General features: G+C 35.6%; 1 non-coding gene across 1 annotated transcript; it reads right to left on the bottom strand.

Moving 5' to 3' along the window:
* Window positions 1-370: 370 nt before the first annotated feature.
* TRNAE-CUC (transfer RNA glutamic acid (anticodon CUC)) lies at window positions 371-442 on the bottom strand. Its single transcript has one exon. It is a non-coding gene; the product is annotated as a tRNA-Glu (tRNA).
* Between the last annotated feature and the right edge of the window lie 12,843 nt (window positions 443-13,285).

The raw sequence follows: 13,285 nt of genomic DNA, 5'->3' as shown, positions 1-13,285 counted from the left end.
ATTTCTTTCTTTCTTTCTCTTTCTCTCTCTCTCTCATATATATATATATATATATATATATATATATATATATATATATATATATATATATATATATATATATATATATATATATATGAGAGAACCGGCTGTTAAAAAAATAGAATAGCACCACTGGCTAAATCGTCTTTGAAATGCTTCCTTCTACAGATAGTAGCGGTAAAATCAGAGAAATTATCGTTGGGATTAATCAAATAAGCAAGCCGTCAATATCCAAAAGTATGTTTTACTTGAAAACTTCTAAATAATTAATTTTATTATTCCCCTCTCACTTGTGCTATTGCATCTTCAACCTTGATTACTTTACGCTGTGTAAGATCAAAATGTTAAATTCCGGCACCGGGAATCGAACCCGGGCCTCCTGGGTGAGAGCCAGGTATCCTAGCCACTAGACCATGCCGGAAGCTATAGCAGGTATTACAACGTACTGGTAAGAATTTTGAAGCATGTGTTGCTTGTAGTTCGTTCTTTTACATATAGATGACTCTGGCATCTTAGCCACGTGCTGCTACTATTTCGATCCGTTGCCTGGTAATTGCCAATCATCAAATGACATGCGCAGACACACGGATGGGGTGATACATAAAAAGGAAAAGAAAGAAAAAGAAAAAGCTCACTCCCTTTCTCATAAACTTTGTTCATCTGAATTTGCAGAGTTTGAAGATTTATAAATTCTTTTTCTCAATTAAAATTACTTCAGATTGCAGATTATGCTTTAACGACCAGTTTACTAATTAATTGACTTATAGGCCTACAGAAGCTAATTAATAAAACTCCGATTAGGATTAAAATATGAGGATTCACATATCATTTTAAAAACAGTGAATAAACTGAATTTTAAAAATGAATGTGAATTAGTTGAATTACTAGGTACCTTTAAGCAGTGGCGACCGGTGGATTGTGGTTTCAGGTGTTGCAGTACGAACGATCGGAGATAGAAGATATAAAGTGGACTCACTGACTAATCAGCATAACTTTAGATGCAAATGCTATGTGACATGTTAAATTTTAAAAAAAAATCTGTTTTTAAAAGATAAAAAATGCTGAACATTTAATCCGATTAATCACCTTATTTAATTAGTAAGTTCATTCTCCTCTCTTTGATAGGAGCAAATCTGTCTAATACATGCTGGTTGAACTCTAGTATTCTTATTGTCAGGTCTTTTTTCATGGAAAGCATAATCAATGGTGATAACCTTTCTTGGGACATTCAATTTCTTGAAAGGGTCAATTCTTTTCGATGTGAAAAAAAAAAAAAAAAAAAACTTTTCTTCTTTTACTGACGCCATAGGTACAGTTAATATTAATTTCAGAAGCTTTGTAGATTCACTAAATATTTTTTCTAGATTATTGTGAACAATTCATTCTTGCAAACTCAGTCCCTGACAGTGATCCGAATTCCTCTTCAGTGTAGACTGAAGAGAGTTCGTAGCAGAGATTAATGTTATTAAAAAATGTACATTGAACACGCTTTATTCACAATTTATCTAGGAAACTTTAAAATATATTGTGGAAATGTATCTAATGCATACAACATTACTACCATAAGATGTCCTGTAAATGTAAACCGTTTTTTTTTTTTCGAACACAGAATTGCACTTTGCTTGTTTTGTCTAAGCCTTAATTGTAAGTTTTTCCTCAGTTGAAAGCTGGGAATTTTTTTTTTTTTTTTTTTTTTGGTAATTTATTTACAAAAGTCATGGTATGCAATTCATTCAGAATTTGTAGGTTATGTACAGAATTAAAGCACACACAATAAAATTAAATCTAATAACTAATAACCGAAACAGCTGATACAAAAGAGATACTGGTATATGAATTGCGAATGTCACATATTCATACATTGGACTGTCAACTGGCCGGCTTTTCATTGGCCTGGCCGGAAAAATTGCTGTTATTTTGATTAAAGCCGGTGACGGGTACAAACTTCTCACCAGCCCCTTTATAACAGTTTTTTTTTTTTTTTTAAATTTGTATCTAGTTCGAAGTATAGATATTGAAAAGTAGCTGTCATCCTGTAAACTCAAAACTGTTACCTTTCACCATCTATCAACGATTAATATATTTTGTTCACCTGTTTAGAAAATTCTAGAGAGATGACAGGGACTGTATCAGGGAAAATTTGAAATTTACTTTCAAGGAATTTTATACATTTATTAAGAGTGGAAAAGGTCTTCTTAAAGCAATTTCCTATAGTTGAAGTAGAGACTATATGTTTAAAAAGTGAATTTTATTTTCCAAATCCAAAATGTCACGTAAAGATTATTATACTTTTGTTCATTTGTTTCGATAATTTTAAAGAAATGGTAGTTACTGGTATATACAATAAATTGATCAATGCCGATTGATCAATTTCAGTTTCTAATTTATAGCACAATGTATCTATTAAGCTTATTAGTGAATGTTCTAAGGACATACAGAATATATGTGTTAATGCACTTTTGTTCACGATAGTACATTTCCTTTCCATGGATAGGTCCGAACAGACATACTTCACGCTGAGACCTATATCATAGAGAATTTTGAAGAAATGTCGTTTTTTTTTATTTTACCGAGTTGGCAACCCTATTCATACATCAACACACACAAACACATACACACATGTGCGTAAAAGAAAAAGAAAAAAAACTACATTCCAAATCATCCGTCTTGGTTGTTACGCAATGCACGATGAACACAATATACTTCCACATGAGGGGAAACAATGTTTATCAATGTCATGCAACCTTGAAACCCGCCAGATATAGGAACAACATGTTAGCTGGGAGGGGTCCAAAGTATTTGAGGAAGGTCCAATACGTCTACGTCAGAGTTGGCGTGGGTCAAGTTTTCATTGACCCACTGACCCACCACCCACCGTGACCCACGACCCACTGACCCACCACCCACCGTGACCCACTCTGACCCACCACCCACCATGACCCACTGTGACCCACCATCCACCATGACCCACTGTGACCCACTCTGACCCACCACCCACCGTGACCCACCACCCACGGTGATCCACTCTGACCCATCACCCACCATGAACTACTCTCATCCACTTTGACCTACTCTGACTCACCAAAATCCATCGTCACCAACTCTGAACACGATCCACGGCCTCTTCTGAACTGACTAAAGAATTTACACTTGTAATAAAACAAGAGTGCGAAATTATCACTAATCGGAGTTTGAATTTCTAGCCAATCGCTCAAGCACAACTCTGTTACAATAACGGTGGATCTGACCTTTACGATATAAAATGGTAAAGTGTTTGTCAGTGAGGAAATTGAAGCAGTTCGAGGTGGGGGGAAATTAGTGTGTGCCTAAAATATACTTATACTAAGAGAGTATTCTTGCAAGTGTTAATTTCTGAACGCATTTGCCAAGAAACTTCTATTCGCAGGAAAATATCCCTGTACAATATGGAAAAGGTTATGGTTTCTCAGTTCACAGTATTTTTCTCACAAAAAACTTGAAAAATCAGTTTTTCATAGTGTATAAAGGTGGTCTGGTACCCTATGTGAGAGCATTTCCATAAAGCATGCTCATAATAGTAATTTGTGTAATCACTAAAACACCACGTTAAATATAAGTTACAAATATGCATAATTACAATTATTATGAATATTTATTCAAAGTAGTTTACCTAAAGCAAAGAAGAGACTTACTAAAAATTAGGTACAAAGTTGAATAACATAAGTAATTAGCCATTAGTAATACAAGTATACATTTTCCGTAACTCGTAATTTTCCACCTTAAAACAAATCTGAAATCGGATTTATTTCCTGTTGGTAACTTTTTCGTGGTAAATCGTCCGCAGCGGAATGATGTCCATCCTTCAGCCAAGAAATAACTAGCTCGTCTATTTCGAGCTTGTCTAGCGGTGGGTCATTAACATTGATGAGCAACAAGTTAGACAATGTTTGAGCACTTAGTCTATTTCTAATATGTCATCTGTAAATTCATAAGGAGAAATCCCCGTTTGCACTCTGTCGTGGAAATTGATAATACTTCTACCCGATTTCTGCAACTTCTCATCGACCATCTACTTGTTAGACTCAAGTCTGATAACGATTTTTCTTGGTCAGGTTTGAAATACTCAGCAAGAAGTATCATCTCTCCATCACCATACAACATCTTTTCCATATCGACCATGTCAGTTGGCAATGTCGACCCATGTAGAACAGAAACTTCATCTACCACACCTTTGATAGGGAATCTTGTGAATAAATTATCAATTAAAGCCTGATAAACTGATGATTTCTTATTTGTTTATAAATTTAATTTTTGTAGTTACACATGAAGGTTTGATACCATTACCAAGTTTCCTCCCCCGTCTAGAAAGCGAAAGGGAACGAGGTTCCTGGAAAGTGTTCAGAGGTAAATGGGAATTTCCCTCCTTCCCCTTCAATTACCACACTGCTGTTTGCCATGTGCCAAATTACGATGAATTTCAATTAAATTATCATAATATAATTATTTCCTTGTTGAATTATCAATACTTTTCAGTGAAAAAAAGGATGAAATTTCAAAGTTCCAAATCAAAGTAAGTAGACTAACGTAAAGGGGGAAAAAAGTGTAAAATTTTCCATACAATTATGCGTACAATCCAAACTTAAAAGTTCCGTGTAATTATGCTTACAGTACAAATTTTATGCCTATTTTTCTCACAACTTTATGGGTTGATTGCCCTGTGCTGTAAGCGCTCCATATAATAAACATAAGCTTCAGCAATTATTATAACAGAAAGCAATGGATATATGAAGCCAAGCACTGTATTTTTTTTTTCTGATTCTTTTTTCTTAAATAACATCGATCGTTTTCGATCATTTTTACTAGAGGTGGGCACGAGTCGAGCTGAAACTCGACTCGACTCGAAACTAAACTCGAATTCGAGTCGAGTTTCGAGCCGTGTGAAAGGTTGTTTTCTCGAGTCGAGTTTCGAGCTGAGTTACTGTTTTTGAGATCGAGTTTCGAGTCGAGTCAAGTTTGGTACATGGCTCGCTCGTTTAGCTCGTTTTAGCTCGATTTGAAATCATGGCCTGATTAAACTGTAAAGCGAAAGCCATGAGAAATGTAAGCCGTACTGTGGAATAATTTTAGTGTTGCTCACGAGAGGGGATACTGCTTGCATCTCATCTCGTCTCGATAACGAGAGCACAATAGATTTTTTTTTAAATAAAAGGACAGCCTCAAATGTCGTGACCACCAATATATGTATATACTGTAGTTTTTACCATCAAGGATGAGACCTGCACGGTCGTATTTCTGAAGTTAAGCAGAAGCCCAACCCGGGTAGTGATGTCAACGGGCTCGGCTCGGTTCAACTGAGCAAACAGCTCGAGCCGGCTCGGTTGGAAAGAGCTGTCGGCTCGGCTCAATTGAGCCGATGGCCTGAGCCGAATCGTTCGGGATGAGCCACCGAATCGGTTCGGTTCGGCCCTGGTAAGCCATCGGTTTTTGCCGTCTCGGTTAGGTGAGGTGTTGACTCGGTTCATTTCTCGGTTCGGCTCGATAGTAGATGAGCTGTGAGCCGAGCCACTCGATCCGTTGACAACCCTAAATACGGGCGGAGCACCGCGGTGATTCAGATAACTGCTAACTCCAGAACAGATAAAAAACAGGGTTGCCGGGGTATTCTAAGATGGATATAGGCCTATACATGATGTATCTCATGTAACCCCTCTTTAATCAAATTGATGTGGGCATCAATTTATCTCCTGGTATACACCTTTATGCTATAGCCGTTTTGAAGCAGCTCTCACGTTATGAATACTCGTAATTAATTAATTAATACATAAAATTTACCATATTTTCCAATATTTTATCATATATATCTCGAATAACCCCTCCAACCATAATTATCAACATTAAATCTCCTTGTCTTTGTGACTGTGTATAGCTGTGTTGAAATGGCTCCCATTATGAATGATTAATAAAAGGGATAATTCAAAATTGATCACTTTTCTGAATATCTTATCATAGGCTATGTGGAGAAATTACTAATTTTTCAGTATTAACATATTGGTTTATTAGTCTGTTTTTCTGTTAGTATCAATCATTATAAAGAATTCTAGTGACAAAAGAAATCATACTTAACTTTAAATTATCTTCATAATACTCTTTAGTAATATTCCTATATTGTCTTTAGCTTTATAATTTTCCTATGGTATTTTTAAATTCCTCATATTTAGAATTTCTTGCGAGAAGAATAATCGTCATCTAGTTTCTACATATTATTATTATTATTATTATTATTATTATTATTATTATTATTATTATTATTATTATTATTATTATTATTATTATTATTACTAACAATATTATAAAAAGCCTATTCCGGATAACAATGTTGTTATTTGTATAATATGGGCAGCTCGTGGAAACATAATTGTATGCCACATTTTCTGACTTTCGAGTAAGTATGAAAAGAAAGTTCATCATTCCTATGAAATTCGATACAATGACACATACCAAACAAGTTTCCCTTGTGGTTTAATACCAATCCGGTCCACCTAATAACTTAATTTTACCAGAAGTGACAATTATCATGATGTTCGCTAAATCCTCTCGTATCATGGTAAAAACGAAATGAATCTTTAAATTTTATGTCCCACAGTTTTGCCGGTTAGGCTAAAGGAGACGGTGATGATGAGAGATGAGTGAAATGGTGGAATGAAGAAAGTGTGAGGAAACGGGACAATCCCGAGAAAACCCACGAGCACGGTGTTTGTCCACCACAAAGTCCACACGGCGCGAGCTGTGATCGAACTAGGGACCCCAAGCACCGGTGGTGAACGCTCTACTACTGAGCTACCGCCCCCCACACACATCATAGTAAATAAAGTGATGACTTCGCTTCTTCATTTTTTGTATGGCCGGAAATTTTCTTTTATCTTATTCATTGGAGGCAAACGTTCTTACAGATTTAGACTGGACTGCAACTGAACACGTGTGGTTTATTGTTCAACAGCCCTGCAACTCTGCAAGTAAACAAGTTACCACCAAACGGAATCTGTAATCAGAGGTCCCTCCCTACAGAGGTTCAGACTTTTCTTTTTTTTTTTTTTGGTCTCAAGTAGGTCCAACAAGGGAGGCTCCTCGAACCCACAGAATAAAAGTGAGATTTTTTATAGTTTGGTTGAAAAAGAAAAAAAACTTTGTATGGTACTGGTACTGCATAGTGTATTTGGAAATAGAGTGTAAACCCAAGTCAAGTCAAGTCGTGAGTGGGAACCTTTCATCCTTCGTGGGGATGATATATCATTATCTTATTAACTTAGAGTATTCTAGATTTCATCAAAATAAAAGAATTCTTATTATCGGACTTCCGAAGAGAAAATAAAAATGTAATAAATGTATGACCGTGTTTATTTCAACTTGAGTTCCCAGTCACGACCCCCTTTTTCAGTTTTTATTTTTAAAAGGAGAAAGAAGGAGAGAAAGGAAAAGAAGAAGAAGAAAAGGAAAATGGAAGAAGGTAAAAGAGGGAGAGTAAGAAGATGGAGGAAAGAGAAAATCTGTTATTGGTTAATTTAGGGGATATGGTAAAAGGAGTTGAAAAGTTGTCGAATTGAAATTGATTTCAATGATTATTCGGTAATGATTTGGTATTCGATGGTCGAGATAGCCACATGTCGACTCACACACACCGGACCTAGCACCAGGATGACCACTTTTTCGGGGATCACCCCAGGCTAGCGCCAAAAATAAATGAGAAAGTTTATATTATCATTTCAAAACTGTTCTATGTTAATTCAACACTTGAGGTTTAAATTCTGAGATCGATTGTACTGTTAAACTGGTCGCAGGAAAAAAAAATATTTAATTGGTCTCTGGAGATTCAATATTCCAAAATATGCACAAACACATCATTTTGATCACTCGTGAAGTTAATGATGTGATAAATTAACAACTTACGTCAGGAATTTTATGACACTTTTGGTTTCCTCTTGCGAGAGACGTGGCCATATGAATATGTGTGTCAAAAGAATATAATTTCTGCTGTCATCGAAATAGCATATTGAATTCATCACGGTACTTCAAGCTAAATTCTGTAATCACAATAAATTTTAATCAAAGTTATCATTTCTCATAAGTCATTGTTCAACATTCATCAAAATAGGAAATAAGTAGCAAATAGGAAGTTCAGCTGTTAGTATTTCAAAACTAATAATAATAATAATAATAATAATAATAATAATAATAATAATAATAATAATAATAATAATAATAATAATAATAATAATAATAATGGGCTTCTAAAAAAGGAGTCAACAGATTTTGGTGAATTGGCCTCCGAACCTATGTGGTCAATAATAATAGTAATAATATAATAGTTGTAGTAGTAGTAGTTCATATTTCTAAAGCTTATATTTCATCTACAAGTGTTTTTCTTATTAGGTATATTGTACGTATAACGAATAACCTATCTCCTTTTGCTTTCCTGGTGGGAATTGACCCCTTTTCATATTCTGTTGCGAATTATCCGTGACCCGGTTATATATATATATATTGCCCACTAGCCCGGTCAATGAAGGGAAAATGTCAGAACAAATTTGTAGCAAGATGAATTATCTACCAATCGTTAGCACACATGTAAAGGTATAATTTCTCAAAATTCCCCTAAATTCTCCCCGATGCTTATCCCGCTATTCCCCTAAACCCCCCTGTGAAGCGTTTATGGCATCACTCATATCTTCGTTACTATATACCCTAGCGCGTTCACTCTTTTTTTTTCCCCTAAGATTACGTAGTACAAATACGATTCAGTACAATTTATAGCTGGAAGTAACTGGTTAGGGGATATTTGTAAAAATCGAGACCCCCTCCCTCTGGAAGCGTTTACGGTATCACTCATATCTTCGTTATCGTACAGTCTGGCTTGTTTGTTCGTTTTTCATTTTATTTCTAAGACTACTTCTACAAAGAAGGTTCACTAAGATTTTTAACAGGGAGTAACGGTTTGGGAGATATTTGTAAGATGAATCGTGAAAACACCTGCTCTCATCGTGAAACACGGGCCAACAGAGCTGGCATGGCGTAACAACTGACTCGTTATCCCATCCCCCTTCTCTGATATTACACTTGTCTCACTTTTCGATGTGATTTAATTAATGGATAGAATAGAAACGTTCGTAATATAATATCATCTTTTGATGTTAAAATATATTTTCAAAAATAATCAAACACAAGCAGGTTTCTAATCCTGAGAGAAATCCATATTCCATGAGGAATAAAATATATAAATTAGTCCCTAACGGAGCGCTTGTTTAAAGACTGTAGGAAAAAAATATATATAAAACTTCTTTCAAAAGGAAGATTCTGGGTGCGTTCGCCACTCCTCAGTGCCGCCTCTAGAAGGGTGGAGATAAATATGAATTATGAAGCACTGCAGTCCACACTTTTAGTTAGCGAACCAAATATCGAAAAATGTTTCAAGTTTATTTTTCAAACCTGCCCGCCCCCTCAAAAATTCCTGGATCCGCCTCCGGTATCGGCTGTTGCCAATTAATTGCTAATAGTCATAGCGTACCTTTTGAAATAATTTCAAACGTTCTTTGCATAAAGTCCGTTCGCACATGCACCCTTTTACTGTGCGCCCTGGAGCAACTGTTCCACTCGCTCCATTGTAGTTACACCACTGGCCCAGGTCATACTAATATACTAAAAAATGTGATATTTGGAAGAAAAATCATTTTAATATGATAGCAAGGAATCAGAAAGGATTTTAAATTAAAATACGAACTCAAATGGGAAAGCGGTAATGGGTGTTCAAATGTTTTACCGAGAGTATTTTAGAAATCCCTTAAGTAAGGGACGTGAAACTCGGCATATCAACTCCTTGTTATAAATAACTGAACACATGCTGCAGCGTTGTCAAAAATTTCGATGTTGAAGAGGGAATGAAGGCCAATTTCTTTAATATTTCAAATTTTGCGATTCTTTGTTTAGAAAAAGGTCAAATGTAAGGATTTTTTTAAATTGGAGGTGTGTAATTCTGTATTTGAACTCTTAATTAAAAATAGTGAATATCTGAAAGCCACATAAATGTGAAGAAAAATACAATATATAGATAGACTTCATTCAGGTGATTCAGGTAAACCCATTTGTCATCCAGGCAGAACCCTGTAATGAGAAGGTTCACTATTTGTCCACTAGAGCGCAGTGCTGCATGGGTGGAAATGTCTTTCTTGCTTTCAAGAAGTTGATATGTGTAGACAGTAAATAGAAAGATTGGGTTTCAAGATTTTTTTATGACAGCTACAAGATCTTGTACAAGATCTTTTATGGTGTAGATTGGCCTTTACTGAATAGTTTTAAGCTCTTTCCTTTTTTATAGGAGGCAATAAAAATAGGAGAAGAACAATATTACTTTTCTGCGGCAGTGTGTCATTTATTTGAGCAAAGCTATGGTACTCAAAATTTGCAGACACTCCTCAAATAACAGGAAGAATCGCACAGCTATTTACAAAGGCAATCGGAAAAACAAGTTCATTTCTCTGCTTTCACAAAAATATTTACATGTGTGACACTTTGCGTGCTGAAATTAATAATAATAATAATATTAATAATAATAATAATAAGAAGAAGAAGAAGAAGAAGAAGAAGAAGTAGTGTCATTGATAATAATTGTATTATGTATGTATAATACTTGAAGAGAGTGCTTGAACTACACACACGATTAGGCTCGATTTGGCTCAACTCGAAACTCGAACCAAATTCGAGTCGAGTTTCGAGTCGAGTTGGAGGAAATTTTTCGAGCCGAGTTCTCGAGTCGAGTTCAAACATGTCTGTTTCGAGTCGAGTCGAGTTTCAAAGAAAACTCGCTCGAACTCGCTAGTGCCCATCCCTAATTTTTACAAACCAACTCACTACCAATTTTCCATATATAGAAAAGTGCCCCTCCCCCACATAAAGGAGAATTTTAAAAATGCTAGGACACATTCTGTTTATTTTCAATAAAGAGTTAATACGTAAGTTTAACGGCGTGCGAGATACTCATTTTTTTTCCCCGCAAAAATTTGAATCCTCACTACCTCCTTAGGATATTATGCATTATAATAAAAGCAATATAATATCCCAATTTGGATTAACGCCGAACTATATACCAAAAGTAATTTCATTTGACTTGGCAATTTGACCCTGATGATCAGGCACACATAGTTACATGCATTTTTTTTTTTTTATATATTACAGTGATTCAAAAATGTATTTTTTTTTTCCCAGTAGTTAGCTCTAAAAATACACAGGTCTCAAAAGCCAAATTGTAGTGTAAGTCCTATTGCTATTATTACAATTAAAAATATCAATATCCAAAAGTGCCTGAAGTTCTTTTTTCACTTGGTTAGATATACTCACCTCAGGTAGGTAGACAGAAACAAGTGGAAAAGGAAGGGAAATAAAGGTCTTGAAAGTAAAACAGAGACAAATTTACCAGTCTTCAGAAGATACTGTCTACAATGCAGTGAGCAGAGAGGGTCGGTAGACCATACTGAGTCGGTGGGTCGCAGTGGGTCACGGTGGGTGGTGGGTCACAGTGGGTCACATGCTGTTGACCCACGACCCACTGACCCACTCAGAAAACTTGACCCACTTGACCCAATGACCCACCGACCCATTGACCCACTCCAACTCTGGTCTACGTAATAACGAACCTGTCATATACTGTACCCGAAAAGATAAGTAATTCTTAATTACTGTCACCTATATTTTTAGAAAAAATGATAGAACGATTATTTCTATATGAAAAGAAAGAGTACATGATGAGGCGTAAAATAAAATATTTAGCTTACATCAATCATTTCTCTGTTAAACAAGTATAGTTTGTTAAGAAAGTCTACAAATGCTAGTCGAGTTTCGAAATTTTGGGGAGGTCCGGACCCGGTGGATCCCCCTCGTGGCTACGCCTCTAAGCATTGCTAACTAGTACCAAATTCAATGTGGCGTTCCCCACCATCCAGTTTTATCAACAGTATAAAATATACTTATTTTATAAAAGAAATATGTATATACTAAAATACTATCCACAGAGGGAAGGGGGGAGGGAATTCTGCATAAGCTAAGAATTAACTTGTAAATGCGGATCTACTTTCATTTGATTTCTGCTTTACTACATATTTTCTTTCTTATTTTGTAATTCTGCTATCACTTTTTTTAATTGTCATTATATTGATTTGCTTCAGTATAAGTACCGTAATTTAAAAATATGAATGCATAAAAACAAATTCCATTTGTTAATTGTTAGTGAAATAAAATTCAGAAAGCTTATTTAGCGCGAAAAACCTACTCTGGAAACCGTGCTGTGTTCTAGAAACACTGCAACGACCAGACCCTTTAACTTCTGAGATAAGGGAAAGGAGACTTAACATTTGCTCCAATTCCCGCGCTGAAGGAATCTGGTCGTTGTATGCTCGCTGCAACACAATATAAATTAGAGACTCTGTGACGGATTATTTTTCGCTTTTTAAAACGGATTAACGAAACGGACAGTTACAGAAATTATATATATAATTTAAAGTAAATATGAGAGTATTAGAAAGTATTTTTTCTGTTCTTTACTACTATTGCTAATAATATGTTTTTCTTGAAATACTTTGGTCGTTGCGCAATGCTGCAACACTAACATTAGCCGCCACTGCCTTTAAGCTTTAACAAAAGCTAACGTAAGTTTAACGTAAAATAAACATGAATTATGATTTTAGCTCAAAATACTGTAAAAGCTTTCTTGCCTATATGAAACACTAGAAGTGGGATGCATCTTACTAATGACAAGAGATTGGTTCGTAAGGCTGGACTTAAGCCGATTGGGCCGAAGGCCCTGTAGTACTCAAGGGGGCCGGCTTCAGAAGTATATGTAACAACACTTGTTAATATACATATATATCATGGGCAGCGATTAGGGGCGTAAAGGGGGCAGTTGCCCTACTTTTTTGAAGTGACCCATTAATGTATACAGTTTCATTTGGAATTGTAGGTTTTGTATATATATTACAGGTTCATACAAAAAAATGTTGCCATATAATATTTGCCATTGCGTGAGTACGTATTGGTTGTCTTCCTGTGGAGTTAAGGATTTAGGATTTATATTTCTGGGCTTCCGGCACCTCTACAGGAATTGCGTTTTAATTGCCGTGGAAAATGGTCCAAAAATTAACCCATCGGAGTGCAACAATTTCAGTGTACTTTCATTTCTTCTTACAAGGGCTCGATATGTTAGTCAGCCGCTTTGAAACTAATTAAGAGAACATTTCGAAAAAAA

This window comes from Thermobia domestica, chromosome 11 (assembly GCF_964235325.1).
Source record: "Thermobia domestica chromosome 11, izTheDome1.hap1.1, whole genome shotgun sequence".
NCBI lineage: Eukaryota > Metazoa > Arthropoda > Insecta > Zygentoma > Lepismatidae > Thermobia > Thermobia domestica.
Note: the sequence above shows the minus strand (reverse complement) of the source record. Positions and strands in the feature narration are given on the sequence as shown.